At 37.0% G+C, this 25,584-nt stretch overlaps 1 long non-coding RNA gene across 16 annotated transcripts in view; it reads right to left on the reverse strand.

Annotated features, from left to right (window-relative positions):
• LOC147364667 (uncharacterized) overlaps positions 1-25,584 on the reverse strand; it is a 287,481-nt gene that overhangs the window by 254,770 nt on the left and 7,127 nt on the right. For 2 of the 16 annotated variants that reach the window (XR_015134858.1, XR_015134847.1), the window contains one exon: positions 20,539-20,721. The exons of 12 other annotated variants lie outside the window; for them this stretch is intronic. This is a non-coding gene — a long non-coding RNA (uncharacterized LOC147364667). Of the gene's footprint in view, positions 1-20,538; positions 20,722-21,934; positions 25,091-25,584 lie in introns of those variants that run through there. 2 more of the 16 variants (XR_015134843.1, XR_015134852.1) reach the window with 1 other exon arrangement.

Here is a 25,584-nt window from a genome sequence, read left to right on the forward strand (position 1 = left end):
GAGTTGGCTTTGGGAGTTGGTGGTGGACAGGGAAGTTGGCGTGCTGCACTCAAAGGTGTCACAAAGAGTTAGACGCGAGTGAGCGACTGAACTGAACAACAACAAAAAAGGACCTATTGAATAAAAAATGTGGAGCATCATTCAGACAGACCAATTAAGACATGTGTTCAACAACCAGGTAAAAGAATGAAGGTGCACTAATTGATTAAGAAGCAAGTAGTATCTTCTTGTGAAATGTCCATTCTGGAGACTGAGATCAATCCTACACAAGTACAATGAGAGATGAGTGAAAGAGATGCAGGAGGGAGATGAGTAGGGAGACAACCACCAAAATTCATTTATATCTCAGAGTGAGCAATGTGGAGTAACTGCGATGTTATAAAGAATAGAAGAGTATGATGCAATTGGATTTTAGAATCATCATTTGCCATCACTACATAGAATTTGTGGAGAAAAGCAAGACTTACTTCAGGGGCTTTCTAATAGCTTCCTTCTTATTTCTTTTATTTTTATTCCTATATTGCCAATACATTGTTGTATTGTTCTATCCTGTGAGAAAAATGAAAAATGTATAGTAAGTACTTGAGATGTGGTAGATGCTCTTCCAGAGAAGGCAATGGCACCCCACTCCAGTACTCTTGCCTGGAAAATCCCATGGACGGAGGAGCCTGGTAGGCTGCAGTCCATGGGGTCGCTAGGAGTCAGACACAACTGAGCGACTTCCCTTTCACTTTTCACTGTCATGCATTGGAGAAGGAAATGGCAACCCACTCCAGTGTTCTTGCCTGGAGAATCCTAGGGATGGCGGAGCCTGGTGGGCTGCCATCTCTGGGGTCGCACAGAGTTGGACACGACTGAAGCGACTTAGCAGCAGCAGCAGCAGATGCTCTTCTGGGATGCACAGTTACAGGAATGAACAAAGCAGGCACAGGCCTTGTTCACACATAATTTGAATTTATTGATATTGAGGAGTCTCTTTTACTCCCTAAGCTTCAATTACCAAGAATATTCTGATAACTCTTAAACACCTCTGCTTGCCACCCACCTAAGTGCCATATGTAAATAATCAACTGGTGACTTGGGAACTCCTCTTGACTTTTCTTAATGTATTAACCAGATTCAAAACGTGGACGTTGAATAAGATGTTTGGAGTCAAATAAGTGTAAAGTTCATTGGAAATGAAGAGATTAATAAACTGAAATTTTGAGTATTCTAGTTCCTTATTAATAATAAAAAATTAATTCTGGAACATTCTCTTTACAAATCCAGATCTACATATTCTCTTAATATTATTAATTTAGTCCACACTAGTTACAAACTCTTTTGCTGGCCAAATTTACTTACTGCTTGATTTTGTAGCCTGTAAGTTCAGAATGATTTTTACATTTTAAATATTTGAAAAATTTAAAGAAATATTATCTTGTACAACCCAACAATTATATAAAATTCACACTTCAGTGCCCACATATAGTGATTTACTGGAACACAGTGGCATTCTTTATTTTTCATATTGCCTATGGCAGTTTTTGTGCCACAATAGTTGAGTAGAATAGTTGCCACTTTGACCGCAAGGGTAGCTCTCATTTGCTATCTGATCTCTTACAGAAAGATTTGAGAGGCCTGCAGACCTCTGGACTGCACCTAAGTTAGCAAAGTCTAAATGGTAAGATGTCAGATTTTCACACTAGGTACTGGTTATTATTATCACAGATGTTTCATATGTATTACATATGTAAAGCCTACTTAACAATTTTGTCATCGATTACACTCTCCCTTCTCCAGTACTATTGTCTGGAAAATCCCATGGATGGAGGACCCTAGTGAGCTGCAGTCCATGTGGTCGCTAGGAGTCAGACACGACTGAGCAACTTCCCTTTCACTTTTCACATTCATGCATTGGAGAAGGAAATGGCAACCCACTCCAGTGTTCTTGCCTGGAGAATCCCAGGGAGGGGGAGCCTGGTGGGCTGCCATCTCTGGGGTCACACAGAGTCGGGCATGACTGAAGCGACTTAGCAGCAGGAGGAGCACACTCTCCCTTTTATATTTTTTCCAGACATATAGTGAATATTAGTATGTTGCTTCCTATTAACTTTACACTTGAAAACTCTGAAGAATATATTTGGTTTTTATAATGATGAAACAAAGGTTGAGAGCACCTACATAAATTACCCAAGGTCTATATCTAGAAAGCTGAATAGACTGAAAACAAAGACAAGATTTACCAACCCCAGAGTCTTATGTTCCTTTTTAATATGCTACTTTGCATCCTATGAATTTCACTAATGTTATTCTGGAACTGCTCTGTTCAAGGAATAATGGTGCTCTCATGTCCAGCATGTGACTGAGCCAATCATTTTACCTAATTCATGATCAACAGTAATCATCACAGACAAATCAGCTCTAGCCTGTATATCATTTGTTAAAGCATCCATAGTAATCAAAATGGCTCTGCTAACGCTCCATACTTTTAGAGACAGATTTTCTCAGGGTAGATAACACCTGTTTATTTTTTAAAATCTTTGCTTATTTACTTCTGACTGATTAACACTGAATTTAGAAGTATTTATTATACAATTATGTTAGGAAAATGTTTTAAGATGTATAAATTGTTATTTTAGTGGAAACTTTATTGGTAATGTCATCATATTCAGAAATTGCAAGTCACTTTGGAGAAACTCTGTATTTTAAGCTAATTTACGTAAGGTTATAGCTCTAATTTCTCTGAATTTCTGAATGCAGTGTTCCCAATATGTATGAGATTTTACTTTCCAAAATTTTCAATAATTTCTAAGATGCACAGTTTTACTGGTCTCAAGAATTCTTAAGAAAATTAAATCGTTTTTGCCAGAAATTAATGGTTTCAAGAAGGATATCAAGATGGCAGAGTAAGTAACATGGAGATGTGAAAAATACATCTACATGTGGGACAGTTCTCACAGAATATCCACTGAAAACTTCCAGAAGATCTCATTCAACCAAAGCTGTAAGAAAGATTCCCATATAACCAAGCAGGACAAAGGGAACAAGAAGATAAGGAATGAGGAGGGGACCTACGTCCCTAGGAGGGAGCTATGAAAGAAGAAATTTCCCTCACCCTGGCAAGCTACATCATGGGCTGGGAGGTCCAACGGGAGGCTGGAGCCTCAGAGGCTGGAGAGGAGGGTGTGGGAGCTGGTCTACAGCTGCACAGGGTAGAGAAACCCACACAACTACCCTGGTCATGCTACTACACTTCCCATCCCAAGCCCCAGGCTGCAGGTGTAAAGCTGCAGCTAGGTGCTGAAACAGGCTTCAGCCCACAAGACCCAGGGAAACTCAGTTTGGCTGCATGGAGACAGCTCAAAGGGCCTGGAATATGTCCTGGGTAGCAAGTGGGGGCACATGCAAGACAGAGCACAAGTGCATCACAGGAGTCCCATTGACAACACAGGAAAGGTCGAGCATGGGTCCGCCAGAGCCGCCCCAGCGTCAGATCCTAGCAGCATGTGGCTCTGGATTCAAAGATTCTGTGAAGTTTGTGGGTAAGCACACAGAGATCAGGTGAAATCTGAGCTGATTATCAGCAATCCCAACATGGGCACAGGGAGGCCACTCCAGGAGATTCTTGCTCTGGCAGATTCAGGGACCAGGACCATGCCCACACATCTGAGGGCATGAACGGTTAGCTGCAGGCTCAGGATTCATCTCTGGTGGTTTCTCGTGCAGGTGGATTTGTGAGCTCACAAATCTAAGAGACCTCTGAGTGAATTACTGGAACTCCCAAGTAGAGGTGGCCACTGAGGACTGACAGCAACAATAAACTTTGTGGGCATGCACCTAGGGTGGCAGGCAGCATCAAAGACTCACACATCTCACAGACAGCTCCTGCAAAAGAATGCAGAACAGCGCCTTTCCCGCAGGAAAGTTCCAATCCTGCTTAGGTCAAACCATGGCTTAGAATGGGATCTGGGGGCTTCTAACTTCAACAAGAGGAGGACAGACCCTGCCCCACAGGACTGTGAAAACCACAGAGCAAGTCAAACAGAGAAAGACAAATATCACTTTATTCAGTTCAGTCGCTCAGTCATGTCTGACTCTTTGTGACCCCATGGACTGCAGCACCAACTCCCAGAAGGGTGATGCTATCCAACCATCTCATCCTCTGTTGTTACCTTCCCCTCCTTCCTTTGATCTTTCCCAGCATCAGGGTCTTCTCCAATGAGTTAGTTTTTAGCACCAGGTAGCCAAAGTATTGGAGTTTCAGTTTCAACATCAGTCCTTCCAGTGAACACACAGGACTGATCTCCTTTAGGATAGACTGGTTGGATCTCCTTGCAATCCAAGGGACTCTCAAGTCTTCTCCAACACCACAGTTCAAAAGTATCAATTCTTCAGTGGTTAGTTTTCTTTATAGTCCAACTCTCATATCCATACACGACTACTGGGAAAACCATAGCCTTGACTAGATGGACTTTTGTTGGCAAGGTAATGTCTCTGCTTTTTAATACACTGTCTAGGTTGGTCATGGCTTTTCTTCCAATGAGCAGCTTCTTTTAATTTCACCACCTGCAGAGATTTTGGAGCCCAAGAAATTAAAATCTGCCACTGTTTCCACTGTTTCCCCGTCTATTTGCCATGAAGTGATGGGACCAGATGCCATATCTTAGTTTTCTAAATGTTAAGCTATAAACCAACTTTTTCACTCTCCTCTTTCACTATCATCAAGAGGCGCTTTAGTTCTTTGCTTTCTACCATAAGGGTGGTGTCATCTGCACATCTGAGGTTATTGATATTTCTCTTGGCAATCTTGATTCCAGCTTGTGTTTCACCCAGCCCAGCATTTCACATGATGTACTCTGCATATAAGATAAATAAGCAGGGTGACAATATACAACCTTGCCACACGCCTTTTCCTATTTGGAACCAGTCTATAGTTACAGTTCAATACTAACTGTTGCTTCCTGACCTGCATACAGATTTCTCATGAGGTAGGTCAGCAGGCCTGGTATTCCCTTCTCTTGAAGAATTGTTCACAGTTTGTTGTGATCCACACAGTCAAAGGCTTTGGCATAGTCAGTAAAGCAGAAATAGATGTTTTTCTGGAACTCTCTTGCTTTTTTGATGATCCAGCAGATGTTGGCAAATTGATCTCTGGTTCCTCTGCCTTTTCTAAAATCAGCTTGAACATCTGAAAGTTCATGGGTCACGTATTTCTGAAGCCTGGCTTGGAGAATTTTGAGCATTACTTTACTAGCATGTAAGATGAGTGCAATTGTGTGGTAGTTTGAGCATTCTTTGGCATTGCCTTTCTTTGGGATTGGAATGGAAACTGACCTTTTCCAGTCCTGTGGCCCCAGCCGAGTTTTCCAAATTTGCTGGCATATTGAGTGCAGCACTTTCACAGCATCATCTTTTAGGATTTGAAATAGCTCAGCTGGAATTCCATCACCTCCATGAGCTTTGTTCGAAGTGATATTTCCTAAGACTCACTTGACTTCATGTTCCAGGATGTATGCCTCTGGGTGAGCGATCACACCATTGTGATGATCTGGATCATGAAAATCTTTTTGTACAGTGCTTCTGTGTATTCTTGCCACCTCTTCTTAATATCTTCTGCTTCTGTTAGCTCTATACCATTTCTGTCCTTTATTTCTGCCCATCTTTTCATGAAATGTTCCCTTAGTATCTCTAATTTTCTTGAAGAGATCTCTAGTCTTTCCCATTCTGTTGTTTTCCTCTATTTCTTTGCATTGATCATTGAGAAAGGCTTTCTTACCTCTCCTTGCTATTCGTTGGACCTCTGCATTCAAATGGGTCTATCTTTCCTTTTCTCCTTTGCTTTTGGCTTCTCATCTTTTCACAGCTATTTGTAAGGCCTCCTCAGAGAGCCATTTTGCTTTTTTGCATTTGTTTTTCTTAGGGTGCTCTTGCTCCCTGTCTCCAGTACAATCTCATGAAGCTCCATGCATAGTTCACCAGGCACTCTATGAGATATAGTCCCTTAAATCTATTTGTCACTTGTACTGTATAATTGAAAGCAATATGACTTAGGTCATACCTGAATGGTCTAGTGTTTTTTCCTACTTTCTTCAATTTAAATCTGAATTTGCCAATAAGGAGTTCATGATCTGAGCCACAGTCTGCTCCTGGTCTTGTTTTTGCTGCCTGTATAGAGCTTCTCCATCTTTGGCTGCAAAGAATATAATCAACCTGATTTAGATGTTGACTGTTTGGTGATGTCCATGTGTAGAGTCTTCTCTTGTGTTTGGAAGAGGGTGTTTGACCAGTGCATTCTCTTGGCAAAACTCTATTGGCTTTTGGCCTCTTTCATTCTTTACTCCAAGGCCAAATTTGCCTGTTACTCCAGGTGTTTCCTGACTTCCTACTTTTGCATTCTAGTCCCCTATAATGAAAAGGACATCTTTTTTGGGTGTTAGTTCTAGAAGGTCTTATAGGTCTTCATAGAACTGTTCAACTTTAGCTTCTTCAGTATTACTGTTTGGGGCATAGACTTGGATTACTGTGATATTGAATGGTTCGCCTTAGAAACGAACAGAGATCATTCTGTCATTTTTGAGATTGCATCCAAGTATTGCATTTTGGACTCTTTTGTTGACTATGATGGCTACTCCATTTCTTCTAAGAGATTCTTGCCCACAGTAGTAGATATAATGTCATCTGAGTTAAATTCACCCATTCCAGTCCATTTTAACTTACTGATTTCTAAAATGTTGACATTCACTCTTGCCATCTCCTGTTTGACTTCTTCCTATTTGCCTTGATTCATGGATCTAACATTCCAGGTTCCTATGCAATATTGGTCTTTACAGCATTTGGCCTTGCTTCCATCACCAGTCACATCCACAGCTGGGTATTGTTTTTGCTTTGGCTCCATCTGTTCATTCTTTTTGGAGTTATTTCTCCACTGATCTCCAGTAACATATCAGGTACCTACTGACCCGGGGAGTTCATCATTCAGTGTCCTATCTTTTTTCCTTTTCATACTGTTCATGGGGTTCTCAAGGCAAGAATACTGAAGTGGTTTGCCATTCCCTTCTCCAGTGGACCTAATTTTATCAGAACTTCCACCATGACTCATCCATCTTGGGTGGCCCTACACAGCATGACTCATAGTTTCATTGAGTTAGACAAGGCTGCGGTCCTTGTAATTAGATTGGTTACTTTGCTGTGATTGTGGTTTTAGTCTGCCTGCCCTCTGATGCCCTCTCCCAGTGTTTACCATCTCCCTGGGGTTTCTCTGACCTTGGACGTGGAGTATTTCCTCTTGGTAGCTCCAGTGCCATGAAGCCACTGCTCCCACTCCAACGCTGCGCAGCTGCATATGTATATATGTTTATATGTACATATGTATCATATGTATATATGTTTACACACACACATTATCTTTTACTTCCATTATAGATTATTATAAGATATGAGTATAGTTCTATGTGCCATATGTTAGGTTCTTGTTGGTTATCTAATTTATATATAGTAATATATGTATTTTAATCCCAAACTCCTAATTTATCCTTCTTACCTCCCTCTTCTTTGGTAACCACAAGTTTGTTTCTATGTCTGCTTCACAAATATTTTATAAATTAGATCTCAAATAAGTCTGAGTTGTTTAAATTAAATATTTCTTGATGATTATATCAGAACTTCATTTTGAAATCCAATGTTATTCTGTTACTTCTCTAATAAAGTGTAGATAAAAAAGTAATGATATATTTAAACTTAGACATAACTTCATAACTACAGCCTTTAGAAATTTTGAATTTATACATGAAAAAAAGATAGCTAAGATTATTTTAATAACTTTTTTAACTTCTCAAAATACTATGACAAATATTTATAAATATTTTCTGTTCAATATTGAACAGATTGTTTATTAAACCCAATCATTGTCTCATAGTAATTGAATACTCACTGATATAAAAACAATTATTAAATAGTGTTATTCATTCAGCCTTAAAATAAAAATATCATAGTATTCATTTTTGAAACTTCAGATCGGTTTATCAGAAGAGTATCCAGATAAAGTGCAGAGAGATAACTTCTATTTATAAGCACTTATTTGTATAAAGATTCTCTCCCTATTTTGCAATAGCAAAAAAACACTGCAATAAATTAGACAATAAAGCAGACAGTTCTGCTACTCTCATGTGAAATCACCATTAAAATCTGGTGTTAATCAAAACTGCCTCCTAGTTCTTTCTTCTTAGCTAATAAATATCAAAATTTAAACTAATTAAAGTCAGAGTATTTTTTCCACTTCACACTTTGTGTTGGTGTGGTTTAGTCATTAAATCACGTCTGACTCTTGCTACTCCATGGACTATAGCCTGCCAGGTTCCTCTGTCCATGGGATTCTCCAGGCAAGAATACTGGAGTGGATTGCCATTTCCTTCTCCAGGGGATCTTCCCCACTGAGGAATCAAACTCAGGTCTCCTGCATTGCAGGAAGAATCTTTAGCGACTAAACTATGAGGGCTATGAAGGATATAATATATGAGTTCATACATTAAGGCTGCTTATATTCTTTTATATGCAAATGAAGTTTAAGCAATAAAACTAAAAACAAGCAATTAGTTGATAATAATGCAACAGTTGATCTCCAATTCAATTCAGTAGTAACAGTACACTAACATCCTGGCACTGTGGAAATAAACAAGAATAAGAGGAAAAAGAAAAGAAAATATTAGGAATGAATTTGTGCTTCTATAAACTGACTTTTATTAAGAACCAGATATGACTTATATGTAACTTTAAAGACTTTAAACATTAATACACCAATGCTAATAAAAAGTCAGGTGTTAAAAACAATCGAAGCAGGGAATGTGGCTCTATCAATCCTCATTACCTGAAAATTTGGTCATGGCTTTTCCCAGTAGCATAGGGGAATAATATCTCCATGAAAAAATCATAAGGCTTTGGTCTGAAACAGATATAAGACTGGGAAAATAGTATCCCTAAGTTATGCAGTCAAAATACAGCTCTTTTGAATGAATATTAACTCTTTTTTATCTTTTCCTGTGTGACTAAGACTTCTAGTATGCTGAAAAAAGATTATGACATGGCCATCTAACAAAGCTAAGACACATATTTCTTCTATACTAATAGATACTTTTTCATTATATAATTTTTAATAAATTCTGTGAAGGTATATTTTTAACAAGACTACAAACAAGACATTGTTTCTCATTTGTAGTTTGTCACTTTCTTTACTTTTGACATGTAAAATTTTAAATATTCTATATTAAATAATTCTCCAAACTATCCTTAAATATTCAGAAAAATAAGTGAAACTATGAGAGCGTCACAACATCAGTATTAAGGGCAATCAGAATATCAGTCATCAATCAAGGGTACTGTGTGACCAAACCACCCAAATATCTTTAAGTCACATCTATCATTTCTCCACTAGAAAGTTATTATTTTGATAAAGCATTTGGCTTCTCTGGTGGCTCAGACAGTAAGGAATCTGCTTGCAAAGCGGGAGACCCAGGGTTTGATCCCTGGGTCAGTAAGATGCCCTAGAGAAGGAAATGGCAATCCTCTCCAGTATTCTTACCTGGAGAATCCCATGGACAGAGAGGCCTGGCAAGATCGATGGGGTCACAAAGAGTCACGAATGAGCAAATATAGAGAGATACCCTCCTGTGTTTCAGTTTTAAAATATATAAACTCCTGGGGTGATGATACATTATTTATAGTAATAAATTTATTATTATTAATATATTGTATCTTTATTGGCATAGCTGAACCCAAGCAGTATGAGAGGCCCCTGAAATGAGGAGTAAGAGCTGAAGATACAGAGAAGGCAATGGCACCCCACTCTAGTGTTCTTGCCTGGAGAATCCCAGGGACGGCACAGCCTGGTGGGCTGCCGTCTATCAGGTTGCACAGAATCGGACATGGCAGAAGCAACTTAGCAGCAGCAGCAGCTGAAGGTAGAGTGGGAAAAATATCACAGGTGGTGATCATATGTTTTGCCTATATCACATTTTGCTTGCCTGAATGCCTCAAGAGATGTTCCATACAGAGAAATGCTATTAATTTTTTAACATTAACACTTTCAGTGAGAATAGAGATCATGTGAGGATACAACTGTGGCAATTATTCAAATAGTAGTTACAGTCTGCACACCCAGGGTGCCTAAAATGTGAATCAAGACTCACCACTCTTTGGCTTAAAGACCAGAGGACCCAGTTTGGGGCAACAAGAATCACTAACATAATCCGAGAAAGGAAAGAGAATATTTTCATTGAGGCACTGTATTTAAATTGCTGGCTCCTCGGATCATAGATACTGGTGTGAAAAGTAACTTACAAGATTATCACTTTCATATGAAAGTTTGTGAGCTGGATTGAAGTTACTTGTTACCACAAATATTTTGCTATTAATCTTTAAGATGTCACTATGGCTTTTCTTTGGAACATATTGAATTTTCTCTAAGTTACATAAGAAAGAATTTAAATAAGTTTGAATAAGGAGTCCAAATTGTTCTAATTAATAGGAAAATGTTTAGTACCAAATAAGTTATGCCAATATTCTAGAAAGTTGAGGTTATAGACTAAAATACAGAATAATTATAGCATAACTTTTTGACCATGTCTATAAAATGTAAAAGAAAAAATCATTTCATGGTGATTTTTATTATTTATCCTCTATGTAATTGCCAGTTACTTAGATCATTAAACAGTTGATTTGGTTTTGACCCTGTTATATTCATAGTGACAAAATTTCTTATAAGTAAAGATGGTGATTTTGAAGAATGCAACAACATATTTATATCTATTAGGGATATTATCCCTGCTATAAAGAAAGTAATTATTAGTTGTTTATGTAAACATTATCATCATGCCTTTAAATTGCAAATTTCAGAATAACCTCGTTAGCTTTTTAAAACTTCCTAAAGCAAGAATTTAGACAATGAAGTTGATTGTACTTAAATAGCTACAACACAAGTAATACTATAGAGGCTTCTTCTTGAGGCACAAGTAAGAAGGTATTTTTTAATAATTTTAATATTTTCAACTATTTTGTCATTGTGAATGCACTTTAATCAAAGAATAAGCAATATCCAATGTCTCATTTTTTGTAGTCTCTTGAAGTCCAGAAAAACATTTATGATGCATTTTATTCCTTATACTAACAGCTAAAATAAAAGATTTTAGAAGTACCTGGAGGTATAGAGATCCTAAATTATATGCAAGTCATTACTGGAGAACCTAGAAATAAAAAGGATTTATTCTCTCCAGGCTCTTTGAATGCTACCTTCTCACAAATAAATGTTTAAATGTCCTAACATACATTGCTTTCACTATTTCCATCTTGGTTGCCAAACAACTTTATAATAAATATTAATAATTGACAACATTTTCTCTAGCTGACAAAGCTCCCCAAAATCAACAAACAGTGCATGAAATAGTAGCCCCATAAAAGTTCTTAATTAGGAAACTCGTCCCCTTCAGCCTGAAAGATTGCTTTATAGCTAGGTTATCATTATTTTGTTTCAGTTTATCTAATTTGCATACACACACCCATATAAGGCAAATATTTTCTTTGAAGAAAACTAAAGTATAAAAATTCTTTTGCAGAAAAGGTTAACTATCCAGGTATATTTTAAAACAAAGCACGTATTTTTTTTATTAGTATTTTTTCAGAATGAGGAAAAGCTTCAAGATGTGGAGCCCTTTCTTTACAGAAAATACTTTCTTTACAGAAAGGTAAAATCTCTTTCTTTACAGAATTTCTGCATTTTTCCAGAGTATTCTTTAACCTGAAAGGAGAATTACTGCATATTTTTTCACTATGTTCAATTTATTTTCTATCTTCTACACTGAACATGACTACATAAAAAAGTAACTGGTATTTTTCTGTTTTCTTTTTTCTATCATTCTTCATGTACAATCTATGCATTAAATATAATCTTATATTTATATATATAATATAATCTATAATATATTGTAATAAGTTTATATAATAATAAAACTAATAATAAATAATTGAATCTAATATAATAAGATTATATGTAATCTTATATAATATTATAAATATACAGATTATAACTCTTAAAACTATTTGGGGAATGATCTTAAGAAATAAATAACAATTAAAATGCTGCTTTGTAAGTGATCATTTTATTATTTATATAAATCCACATTCTCCTTTTTATCTTGTTTAGGGAAAAAGACACTCTCAGAAATCAGTTGAAATCATTGTTTGAAGTTACCATTTGATAACCTTAAAATATCATTGAACTGACCATGTTTTAACTGTTCACTGACTCTAATACTTATTATAACTTTAGCATATCTTATATAGTAAGCATACAAAAATAAATACACTTACTATAAATACGCTTATTAGAAATGTTCAGTATAGAACACAGAAATTGAATATAGTGAAAATTACGAAATATTTCTTTTTCAGGTTAAATAATAGTCTTGAAAAATACAGGAATTCTGTAAGTAGAGAGATGGTAGTAAACTCCACTTCTTGAATGTTAGGTCCATGAAGCAAGAAAGTGGTCAAACAGGAGATGTTAAGCGTGAACATTGACACTTTAGGAATCAGTGAACTAAATTGGACGGGAATGAGTGAATTTATTTTAATTCTGATGACCATTATATCTACTACTGTGGCAAGAATCCCTTAGAAGAAATGGAGCAGCTATCATAGTCAGCAAAAGAGTCCAAAATGCAGTACTTGGGGGCAATCTCAAAAATGACAGAATGATCTTGGTTCATTTCCGAGGCAAATCATTCAGTATCATAGAAATACAAGTCTATGCCTCAAACGCTAATGCCAAAGAAGCTGAAGTTGAACGATTCTATGAAGACCTACAAGGCATTCTAGAATAACATACACATACAAAAAAAACGTCCATTTCATCATAGGGGACTGAAATGCAAAAGTAGGAAGCCAAAAGATCCCTAGAGTAACAGGCAAGTCTGGCATTGGAGTACAAAATGAAGCAGGGCAAAAGCTAACGGAATTTTGCAAAGAGTATGCACTGGTTGTAGTAAACACCCTCTTCCAACAACACAAGAGAAGATTCTACACACAGACATCACCAAATGGTCAGTACCATCTGGTATAGTCAATATAGTCAATAACATTGACTATATTCTTTGCAGCCAAAGATGGAGAAACTCTATACAGTTAGCAAAAATAAAAACAGAGGATGACTGTGGCTCAGATCATGAACTCTTTTGCAAAACTCAGATTTAAATTGAAGAAAGTAGGGAAAACCACTAGGTCATTCAGATATGAACTAAATCAAATCTCTTATGATTATACAGTAGAAGTGACATATTCAAAGGGTTAGATCTGGTGGACAGAGTGCCTGAAGAACTATGGATGAAGGTTCATGACATTGTACAGGAGACAATGATCAAAACCATCCCTAAGAAAGAGAAATTTAAAGGGCAAAATGATTGTCTGAGGAGGCTTTACAAATAGCTGAGAAAAGAAGAGAAACTAAAGAAGGGAGAAAAGGAAAGCTATACCCTTCTGAATGCAGAGATCCAAACAGCAAGGAGAGATAAGAAAGCTTTTCTAAGTGAACAGTGCAAAGAAATTGAGGAAAACAATAGAATGGGAAAGACTAGAGATCTCTTCAAGAAAATTAGAGATACCAAGGAAATATTTCATGCAAAGATGGGCACAATAAAGGACAGAAGCTATATGAACTTAACAGAAGCAGAAGAGATTAAGAAGAGGTGGCAAAAATACACAGAAGAACTATACAAAAAATATCTCAATGACTCAGATAAGCGTGATGGTGTGATCACTCACCTAGAACCAGGCATCCTTGAATGAGAAGTCAAGTGGGCCTTAGGAAACATCACTACAAAAAAGCTAGTGAAAGTGATGGAATTCCAGCTGAGCTGTTTCAAATCCTAAAAGATGATGCTGTGAAAGTGCTGTACTCAATATGCCAGAAAATTTGGAAGACTCAGCAGTGGCCACAGGATTCAAAAGACCAGTTTTCATTCCAATCCCAAAGAAGGACAATGCCAAAGAATGTTCAAACTACCATACATTTATACTTATTTCACATTCTATCAAGGTCATGCTCAAAAGCCTTCATGCTAGGCCTCAACAGTATGTGAACCAAGAACCTCCAGATCGTCAAGCTGGTTTTAGAAAAGGCAGAGGAACCAGAGATCAAATCGCCAACATCTGTTGGATCATAGAAAAAGCAAGAGAATTCCAGAAAAAACATCTATTTCTGCTTCATTAACTATGCTAAAGTCTTTGACTGTGTTGATCACAACAAACTGTGGAAAATTCTTTAAGAGATGGGAATGCCATACCACCTTACCTGCCTCCTGAGAAACCTGTATGCAGGACAAGAATCAACAGTTAAAAACAGACATGGAAAAATGGACTGGTTCCAAACTGGGAAAGGAGTATGTCAAGGCTGTATATTGTCACCCTTCTTATTTAACTTATATGCAGAGTACATCATGGGAAATGCTGGGCTGGGTGAAGTATGAGATGCAATCAAAACTGTCGGGAGAAATATCAATAACCTCAGATATGCAGATGACACCACGCTTATGGCAGAAAGTGCAAAGGAATTACAGAGCCTCTTGATGAAAGTGAAAGAGGAGAGTGAAAAAGCTGGCTTAAACCTCAACATTCAAAAAACAGAGATCAAGGCATCCAGTCCCTTCAGTTCATGGTAAATAGATGAGGAAATAATGGAAACAGTGACAGACTTTATATTCTTGGCTTCCAAAATTACTGTGGACTGTGACTAGCCATTAAATTAAAAAACTCTTGCTCTTGAAAGAAAAGCTATGATAAACCTAGACAGCATATTAGAAACCAGAGACATTACTTTGCTGACAAAAGTGCATATAGTCAAAGCTACAGATTTTCTAGTAGTCATGTATGGATATGAGAGTTGAACTAAAAGAAGGCTGTGTGCCAAAGAATTGATGCTTTTCAACTGTGGTGTTGGAGAAGTCTCTTGAAAGTTTCTTGGACTACAAGACCAAGTAAATCAATCCTAAAGGAAATCAACCCTGAATATTCATTGGAAGGGCTGATGATAAAGCTGAAGCTCCAACACTGGCCACCTCATGTGAAGAGCCGACTTGTTGGAAGACCCTGATTTGGGGAAAGATGAAGGCAGGAGGAGAAGGGGACAAAAGAGGACGAAATAGTTGGATGGCATTGCCGACTCAATGGACATGAGTTTGAGCAAACTCCAGGCAATGGTGAAGCACAGAGAAGCCTGCCATGCTGCGGTTCACGGAGTCACAAAGATTTGGACACGACTGAGCAACTGAACAACAATATTTTTCTTTAATAGATATCTCAGTCCACAGCAAAAATGATTAAAGTATGGCACTATGAATATTATCAGATCAATTATTCACAATGTACAAATACTTTTTCAGGAGAGACAAGTTAATGATAAAGTTAGATACAATATTCTGCTTTAATAGATACTGTTAATCTGTTAATAACAGTTTGATTGTATAGAACTTTGTTGTTCAATGGACAGTGAGGCAGCAGAAAAGTAGCAGGGCAATGCTAAGGTTTTGGAAATATGTAATATGAAACAATTGTTAGTAATAATAATACTATTAGTTTTCTTATATTATCTTATGAATTAGCTTTCATTTTATTTTAATGATGAACAATTTACATTATTAATTGCTTCAGTTTTTCTTACTGGTTATTTTAATAAAATGTGAATTACAGATAAATGATAAGCTTGCATAATGAAAGGAAGCTATATTATAAAATTCCCATGTAATGCAACATCAAATAAATTTTCTTAGAATTTAATTTTAAACTCAATAATTAAAATTTGTTTTATCTTCATTCAACTCTCACATCATTTTCTTACATAAATTATCCAAATACCTATTATTTTTAGAATAGTAAAATGGCTTAATTTCTATGTGAATTAAATACTGAGGCAATAAAATTTTGAAGAAATGTCATATTGATATGTGAATTACTGATGATCTCTTCTTTACTCAAATTTACTTTATTTAAAACCCTTCATCTACTCACTTCTATCATCACTTCTTTTCATATTACATAATAGAGAATTCACACCATTTTGAAAATTGAACTTGCGATTCAGAGAATTAATAATAAAATAACATTGTACACTGGACTTTGTAGTAACAGCGCAAGTAAAAATAAATAAATAAATAAATCTACAGGTCAATTCAATAGTTTATCATATTTTATTTTTCAATAAGATACTGTTTATCTTCCCAGATCCCCTAATTGAAAGTTTCTTTCATGTCAGTGTTGTAGCAGTATCTTTTTTTCAGTAAAATGAATAGACCAAAAACTAATGAGATATATAAAATGACTATATAGAGAAAAATGATCTCCAACAATACCCAGATAGTCAGAGAACAGACTTGCAAAATTCTGCCCCAGAAATAAAATGAAATCTTCATTTCTTTGATAAATTACTAAATTGAAAAAAACTGAATTTAATTCACTGTCAAAAGAGTCAATAACATACCACTTTATCATAAAATGAGTAGCAAAATTTGCTAAACTGAAAGATTACATTCTCAATCTTGTAAATACATGAAATCCTAAAATTTCCTCATTTTTAACTCTGTCCTCAAGCTGTCCACTGTAAATCTGTGGATGCTATATAAAGGTGGGAAATCAAAATGCATAAATGTATATACTCTCCACATTCACAACAAGTGAATTAGTATTAAAATTATTTTGATTGATTACCTAGATATGCATTTTGTTGATTTGAGACTAGCAATTTAAAATATGAAGTTTAGGAACCTAAATAACCTGTCAAATCCTTTTAACTGATCGAATTTTATCCTCTATTTTTTTCATCTTGCCCCTGCCCCAACCTAGTCCCAGCAAAAGAAAAATAAATGTAATGAAAATGGAATCTGGAAAACTGCTATCAGAATCTCATAGCCTTGGTTTGGACAAGACTTCACAAATTACTAACTACATAATTTGGGCAAGTTACTTAAGTCTTGTGATAGATTTTTGCTTTGTTTGTTTTGACTTAGTCTGAAAAGTTAGTAAATTAATACAAGTGTACCTTAAGTTTTAGGATACTTGAAAATAATGCACATAAAATAAATATTATAGAGAATACACTGGGTACTTTTTCAATATTTATCATTAATAAATTATTTTAAAATATATTACTGTATTGTAGTCTATTTTTTCTATAGTTATTCATTATAAATATGATAAAAATCATAAATTAAATATTTGTTGCCAGGGAGATTTTAGGAACATAGATGAAGCAATATGAATAACAAGGCTTAAAAGTACACTATTTCTTGTAGAACTATGGGATGTATAGTGTATATCTTTTTCCTTCCTTGTGGCTCAGATGGTAAAGATTCTGCCTGCAAAGCAATTGAAACCTGGGTTCAATCCCTGAGTTGGGAAGAAGCCCTGGAGGAGAGCATGGCAACCCACTCCAGTATTCTTGCCTGGAGAATCCCCATGGACAGAGGAGCCTAACGGGCTACAGTCCATGGGATCACAAAGAGTTGGGTATGAATTAGCAACTAAGCACAGCACAGGTGCCAATAAAGTGAACTTACAATGAACAGAGGAATTTTAAAATTAAGTAACTTTTATCAGTAATGCAGAAAGCAAAGCTACTGGTAAAATAAACTTAAAATTGTGCAGACTGTGTTTTACAGCTTACACCAACACCTGAATTTTTAATAGCATTCCTATTCCTTAAAAAGACCTCTTTGGCCTGCTCTGAAACTCTTCTCATAATATAGATCAAATCTTAATTTAGGGAAACGTAAAAAGTTGGCAGAAAAAATTTAAAATATGCTCAAAACAATAGATGTTAGAAAATTTTCTCTCAAATGTAGACTTAGACAATGCGAATGACAGAAATAAGATGTATTTCCTTTTCTTGATCTTATAATGTCTAGTCTATTTTATGGTCTGAATAACCTTCAGTTTCCTAAAAATTGTCACTCCCTATAGAGATGGGCTCAATAAAAGACAGAGATGGTATGGACCTAACAGAAGCAGAAGATATTAAGAAGAGGTGGCAAGAATACACAGAAGAACTGTACAAAAAAGATCTTCAAAACCCAGATAATCACGATGGTAGATCACTCACTTAGAGCCAGACATCCTGGAATGTGAAGTCAAGTGGGCCTTAGAAAACATCACTATGAACAAAGCTAGTGTAGGTGATGGAATTCCAGTTGAGCTATTCCAAATCCTGAAAGATGATGCTGTGAAAGTGCTGTACTCAATATGCCAGCAAATTTGGAAAACTCAACAGTGGCCACAGGACTGGAAAGGTCAGTTTTCATTCCAATCCCAAAGAAAGGCAATGCCAAAGAATGCTCAAACTACCGCACAATTGCACCCATCTCATACGCTAGTAAAGTAATGCTCAAAATTCTCCAAGCCAGGCTTCAGCAATACATGAACCGTGAACTTCCATATGTTCAAGCTGGTTTTAGAAAAGGCAGAGGAACCAGAGATCAAGTTGCGAAGCAAGAGAGTTCCAGAAAAACATCTATTTCTGCTTTATTGACTATCCCAAAGCCTTTGACTGTGTGGATCACAATAAACTCTGGAAAATTCTGAAAGAGATGGGAATACCAGACCATCTGACCTGCCTCTTGAGAAACCTATATGCAGGTCAGGAAGCAACAGTTAGAACTGGACATGGAACAACAGACTGGTTCCAAATAGGAAAAGGAGTACGTCAAGGCTGTATATTGTCACCCTGCGTATTTAACTTATATGCAGAGTACATCATGAGAAACTGGACTGGAAGAAACACAAGCTGGAATCAAGATTGCCGGGAGAAATATCAATAACCTTAGATATGCAGATGACAGCACCCTTATGGCAGAAAATGAAGAGGAACTAAAAAGCCTCTTGATGAAAGTGAAAGAGGAGAGTAAAAAAGTTGGCTTAAAGCTCAACATTCAGAAAACGAAGATCATGGCATCTGGTCCCATCACTTCATGGAAATAGATGGGGAAACAGTGGAAATAGTGTCAGACTTTATTTTTTTGGGCTCCAAAATCACTGCAGATGGTGATTGCAGCCATTAAGTTAAAAGACGCTTACTCCTTGGAAGCAAAGTTATGACCAACCTAGACAGCATATTCAAAAGCAAAGACATTACTTTGCCAACAAAGGTCCATCTAGTCAAGGCTATGGTTTTTCCAGTAGTCATTTATGAATGTGAGAGTTGGACTGTGAAGAAAGCTGAGTGCCAAAGAATTGATGCTTTTGAACTGTGGTGTTGGAGAAGACTCTTGAGAATCCCTTGGACTGCAAGGAGATCCAACCAGTCCATCCCAGAGGAGACCAGTCCTGGGTGTTCATTGGAAGGACTGATGCTAAAGCTGGAACTCCAACACTTTGGCCACCTCATGTGAAGAGTTGACTCATTGGAAAAACCCTGATGCTGGGAGGGATTGGGGACAGGAGGAGAAGGGGACGACAGAGGATGAGATGGCTGGATGGCACCACCGACTCGATGGACATGAGTTTGGGTGAACTCCAGGAGTTGGTGATGGACAGGAGGCCTGGCGTGCTGCAATTTATGGGGTTGCAAAGAGTCGGACACAACTGAGTGACTGAACTGAACTGACAGCCACTTAGCGTAAATCTCTGGCTAATCTATGACTACTCATACACAGGAAAAACTCCAAATAGTCCTGTTGTGGCTATTTGGGAAATTGAGTTTCATAGATTAAATTTGGCCAAGTTATATTCCTTAGAAAATAAAATTCAAAAAATAATTATCAGAGAGTCATAAAATCATCTATAGTTTCTAGGAAATACTAGTTGCAATGTCCAAGACAAAAGAGTAAACAGCATAGTTCCAGTATGAGCGCCAGCAGGTTTGCATTGACTTTCACAATCAGAAAGAGCTGGTATTTCCATTTGAGTCTAAGGGCAAAAGTCCAAAGTCCCAGTTTAGGGTGGTTTATGCAGAAGGAACTCCTTCTTACTCATAGGAGGGTTAGCCATTTCATGTTGATATTACTAAGGCCCTGAACTGACTGCATGCTGCTGCTGCTGCCAAGTCGCTTCAGCCGTGTCTGACTCTGTGCGACCCCATAGATGGCAGCCCACCAGGCTCCCCCGTCCCTGGGATTCTCCAGGCAAGAACACTGGATTGGGTTGCCATTTCTTCTCCAATGCATGAAAGTGAAGTCGCTCAGTCGTATCCGACTCTTAGCAACCCCATGGACTGCAGCCTACCAGGCTCCTCCATCCATGGGATTTTCCAGGCAAGAGTACTGGAGTGGGGTGCCATTGCCTTCTCCGAACTGACTGCATGAGACCCACCCAAATGAAGGATGGCAATCCATTCTTTCTCAGCTTACCGATTCAAATATTAGTCACAACTAGAAATACCCTCAAAGACAACCCTAGAATAATGCATGACCAAATGTCTGGGCACCCATGGCTCAGTCAAGTTGAAACATAAAATTAACCATCATAAATTCATCCTTAACATGATACTAACATGATTCCATCCTGTGTGCATGTATGCTAAGTCACTTCAGTTGTGTCCAACTCTGTGACACATCTGTTGTCCACCAAGCTCCTCTATCGTGGGGTTCTCCGGGCAAGAATACTGGAGTAGGTTGTCGCTTCCTCCTCCAGGGCACCTCCCTTATCCAGAGATCAAACCCGCCTCTTCTTCATTGACAGGTAGATTCTTTACCACCGTGTCACCTGGGAAGCCTTGACATACACATGCACACACAAACACACACACAAACAAACACATCCATAACAGGAGTCACAAAATGCATGACAATTACAGTCTCTAGTTCTGTTACTTGATCATAGCTGGTAATTACCTACTACAATTTTCCACTACCCATTCTGATTTGCCTTTGCTTTCAGTAAGCGTCTCCATCTGAGTGTGATTCTTTAGCTGGTGAGTGACCTAAACTTTCATTCGTGAAGAGTTTGGGCCACTATTAGTCCTGCCTGGAGTAGATTTTTGTAGTTTTTCATTGACTTTTACCACAGGGCATGGTAAATGGTAATACTAAAAGACTCCCTAAAAGATCTCCTATGTCCTAGATATACTCTTCCTTTTCTCCATTGTGCAGTAAGAGTCCAATTTCGCTTTGGTAGTCAGGAACAATCATCTAAGACAATATAGTAATTTGTTTCTTTGCCTGTTGATTGAGAGGCCTAGGAGTTCAAAGTGACCATGTGGAAGTTTTCACTTCCAGTTCAAGGGAATCTAAACAGGTGGACACATTCACCACCTTAGTACTAAGTCTTCTAGGCCAGTAGATCATAGGTTGTGGAAAGAAATGGAAACTTTGCTATAAGTCACTGGGGGTAAAAATGAGTGATGCCACTTGTATTTTGACCCCTTGATTCCTGAATCCGTGAATCCTAGCTATGAGTGAAACAGCACCATATACTAAGTGCTTATTTCTGGGTGTGATGATAATGATAAGGTGTGCTGGTGATGCTTTATAGATTGAGCCTGGTTTAATTACATGAGTCTTTTTTGTTTTTTTCAGCTTTACTGAGATATTGCTGCTGCTGCTAAGTCACTTCAGTCGTGTCCAACTCTGTGTGACCCCATAGACAGGAGCCCACCAGGCTCCGCCGTCCCTGGCAAGAACACTGGAGTGGGTTGCCATTTCCTTCTCCAATGCAGGAAAGTGAAAAGTGAAAGTGAAGTCGCTTAGTCGTGTCCGACCCTCAGCGACCCCATGGACTGCAGCCCATCAGGCTTCTCCGTCCATGGGATTTTCCAGGCAAGAGTACTGGAGTGGGGTGCCATTGCCTTCTCACTGAGATATTACTTGAGTGTTTTTGGACTGTAATCATTCTTCAAGCTATAAAGTTTTAATTTTGTCCACTCATGTTAAACTTCTTAAAAACATTTTGTAATCAACTACAAAATCAAAAACAATCAAATAAGTAAGCAGAAATATATTTAAAATAGAAGTACATGGAGAAAAGTCTTGTCAGTTATTAAAATGTTATATAAACATGCCATAATTTAATAGGGTTGAACTGGTATGATACTGTTAAGAAAAAGACAGAATATAGGTAAAGAATAGAAATTGTGAATATTATTAAATAAGATAGAAAGGTAAAATATATATCATGGGAACACAGAAAAGGCCTCTATAAGAGAAATACAAACATAGAAGCAAATGATAGAACGACTACATTTGAAAATGTCAGAATAAACAGGTTTAAAAGACTATGATATATATCATGGGAACATAGAAAAGGCCTCTATAAGAAAAACACAAACCCAGAAGCAAATGACATGATGACTACATTTGAAAATGTCTGAATAAACAGATTTTTTAAAATATAGACAAATTAGAATATTTGCAAAATATGTGATAAATATCTAAAATATTACCACTCATCAAGTTATTAACTGCCTAATCACTGACTTGATGGATGTGAGTCTGAGTGAACTCCGGGAGTTGGTGATGGACAGGGAGGCCTGGCGTGCTGCAATTCATAGGGTTGCAAAGAGTCGGACACGACTGAGCGACTGAACTGAACTTAACTGAATAGAAAAATATTTCATAATACAAATTTTACAGTAAAATACAAATATCTTGAATATAAATGTTCAATTTGATTCATGATCAGATTTTCTAACTCTGCTTTTTAACTTTACAGTAAGCATGCATTTTCCTCGTGAGAAAAAACAAAATCTATAAAAATAATGTTTATTTTTAGAATTAGAAGTCTTGCTATGCATGGAAAAATTTTTCACCAAAATTTGCTATTAGGTTAGTACAAACATAATTACAGTTTTGGACTTTGAATTTTAAATCATTATAACACTCTTAAACAGCAAGTAATAAGTCATTAGAAAAAAAATAAAGTGAGAAATGTACATTAAAATGATGTGTAGTATAATCAAATTCATTTAGAATGTATTCCAATATTAAATGGAAAAGTTTAACAATGCAAAAACCACAATAATTTCTGCACCAACCTAAGATTATGTTTAACAATTTATAAAAGTGACAGCCTCTATTTAACCCTATGAAAATGCAAGCAAGAGTCATTGTCTTCAACTTTTTAAGCTGCAACAAGACATTTTATATTCCAATACTGCACAGATATATATACACAACCTCATTTGCTAAACAACATTTATGCCTACTACTTGTTATGCATGTAGAATTATTCTGGTCTGTCCTATTCTATTCTACTTTATTAAAATTAATGCTAGTCTTAGGGACAAAGTCGATGCTATTGGACTGTGACCCAGAAATTTTAAAGCACTCTAGCAGGTGCTAAATGAGCTTACATGTAGTCTAAGTAGATTAACAAAAATTTTGCAATACAGTTAAGTATATTATTATTTATGGCCATTCAATTTGAAAGCTTAATATAGCAAAATGCAGCTGCAATCGAAAGATTAAACAGAAGTAAGCATCAGTTTAGCATCCAACCTTTTGTGCCAATCAGTATTTAACTGTTAAACTTTGACTACAGTTCTGTGATATAATGAGTACTTTCTACAAATTATGTGCATTACATACTTTCTGAAAGAGACAACATTTTAAAGAATTATGTCACTACAAAAAGAAGAAAAAATTGCAGTTTCGGGTTTGTAGGAAAGGATATTTCAGCATGTTAATAGTTCAAATAAGTGAACATATAAAACTTCTTCAGAATCCTATCAGGGATTTTCACAATGTGGAAAAAAATTCTCTCAATTATAAGAAAAATGTCTTATATAGTCTTAATTGTAAGTAAAAGGATAGTGTTAAAGAGTTTTTCTGTTCCCCAAGTGTAAACTTTTCCATGTTCTTTCTGCCTTCAAAATAATACAAGTAATGACTTCTTGTATATTTCAACATTTTCCTTATACCTTTAACTGCATTTTGCCATTTTCAAGGCTGTCATGGTTCAAAGTTTCAGCCATTTCTTTCTGTCATTTTCTACTTTCTGTTACTCCAAGAAATAGTGTGCTATTCTGAATATAGATTGGGAACTATCACCCTTCATTCTCTGCTAAAATCTAATTTCAGGCTTATATTATCAAAACTACTATGAAAACATCAATTTGTTATCAAATAACTGTGTATGTTTCATAACACTAGAAAAATAGTGGCAATCACTCCTAAATTTAGCTTAAAAGTTAAATGGAATTATGCATGAAGTCATAATGTTTTCATATCAGGATGAGTCAGGGAAAGGTAAAGTGTAAAGGCCATTATGAAGAGAGGGGATATTACATTTTTAAGAGACGATTTTTATTTCATGATGTGAAAAAAAGACTTAAAATGTCTTGTGAACCTTTTTAATTACAATAAATGTCTTTACTTGTATTACAGCCCTCATAAAAGATAAGGCAACTCCTAGGAATGTTTATATTTGCCTTTTTTTTTTTTTTTTTACTTTGAAAAATGTCAAGCCTACAGAAAAGTTGTATCAAAACTCTTATTTTAATGACACACACTTACTCCTTAGTGAAAGTGAAAGTGAAAAGTGAAAGTGAAGTTGCTCAGTCGTGTCCAACTCTGCGACCCTGTGGACTGTAGCCCACCAGGCTCCTCCATCCATGGGATTCTCCAGGCAAGAATACTGGAGTGGGTTGCCATTTCCTTCTCCAGGGGATCTTCCCATCCCAGGGATCGAACCCAGGTCTCCCGTACTGCAGGCAGACGCTTTAACCTCTGAGCCACCAGATTCACCAATTGTTAATTTTTGGCACATTTGTCTTCTCTTTCTCTTTCACTAAGTATTTAAAAGTAAATCACTGACATGATGGTACTCATTTCTAAATATTGTTATCTTCCTTATAAAATCAAGAACAACACCTACATAACTAGAGTTTCATTTTCAACACAAGAAACATCTTTGATATTGTAATTTATATAAAATACAATCCAGAGAGGAGGAGATCGAGATGGTAGAGTAGGACTCTGATCTCATCTCCCTCCATGAACACATCAAAAATACATTTACATCCTGAAAACTAAATGGAGACTAAATGGAGGCAGTATCAATTATGAATTGGCAGTTGCCAAGGAAATTTGCCATCACAGAGTCAGGTAGGAAAGGAAGAGACATGATCAGGTCAGGACCTGTGCCCCTAGGAGGGAAAACGGAAGAGGTAGGTGATTATACAGGTGGAGAGCCTCCCTGGGGAATGAGTGGTTAAAACTACATGTTGGGTAGTCCAGCCCTTGGGTCTGATCCTGGGAGGGCAAGTCACCTCATTTGATTTGAAAACCAATGGGACTGACAGCAGGGCTATAAGATGTGTAGATTCCTCTCATGAGGAACATGCACTTACTTGCTTACTCCTGCAACAAGGCAGAAGAAATAGATTGAAATGCCAGTGAACTTGGCCAGTTTTCTGTGACTATCCTAGCACACATTCCAGCCAAGCCGTCTTTCCAGGCTCGCTTGCTCCACAGAGCAGCCCCACACTAGAGTGATGGCTGACATGGCCAAGGAGAGGGAGCAGTTGAAAGAGACAGAGCCAGCTCTGATCCAGCACATCATCTGAATGGGGTCATGACAAGCACTATGAAAAGCCTTGACTAGTGTAGGAACCACCTCAACATGTGCCCTGATCCACAC

Source organism: Bos grunniens, chromosome 10, assembly GCF_055505025.1.
Source record: "Bos grunniens cultivar Pamir isolate PY7600 chromosome 10, Bosgru_T2T1.0, whole genome shotgun sequence".
Taxonomy (NCBI): domain Eukaryota; kingdom Metazoa; phylum Chordata; class Mammalia; order Artiodactyla; family Bovidae; genus Bos; species Bos grunniens.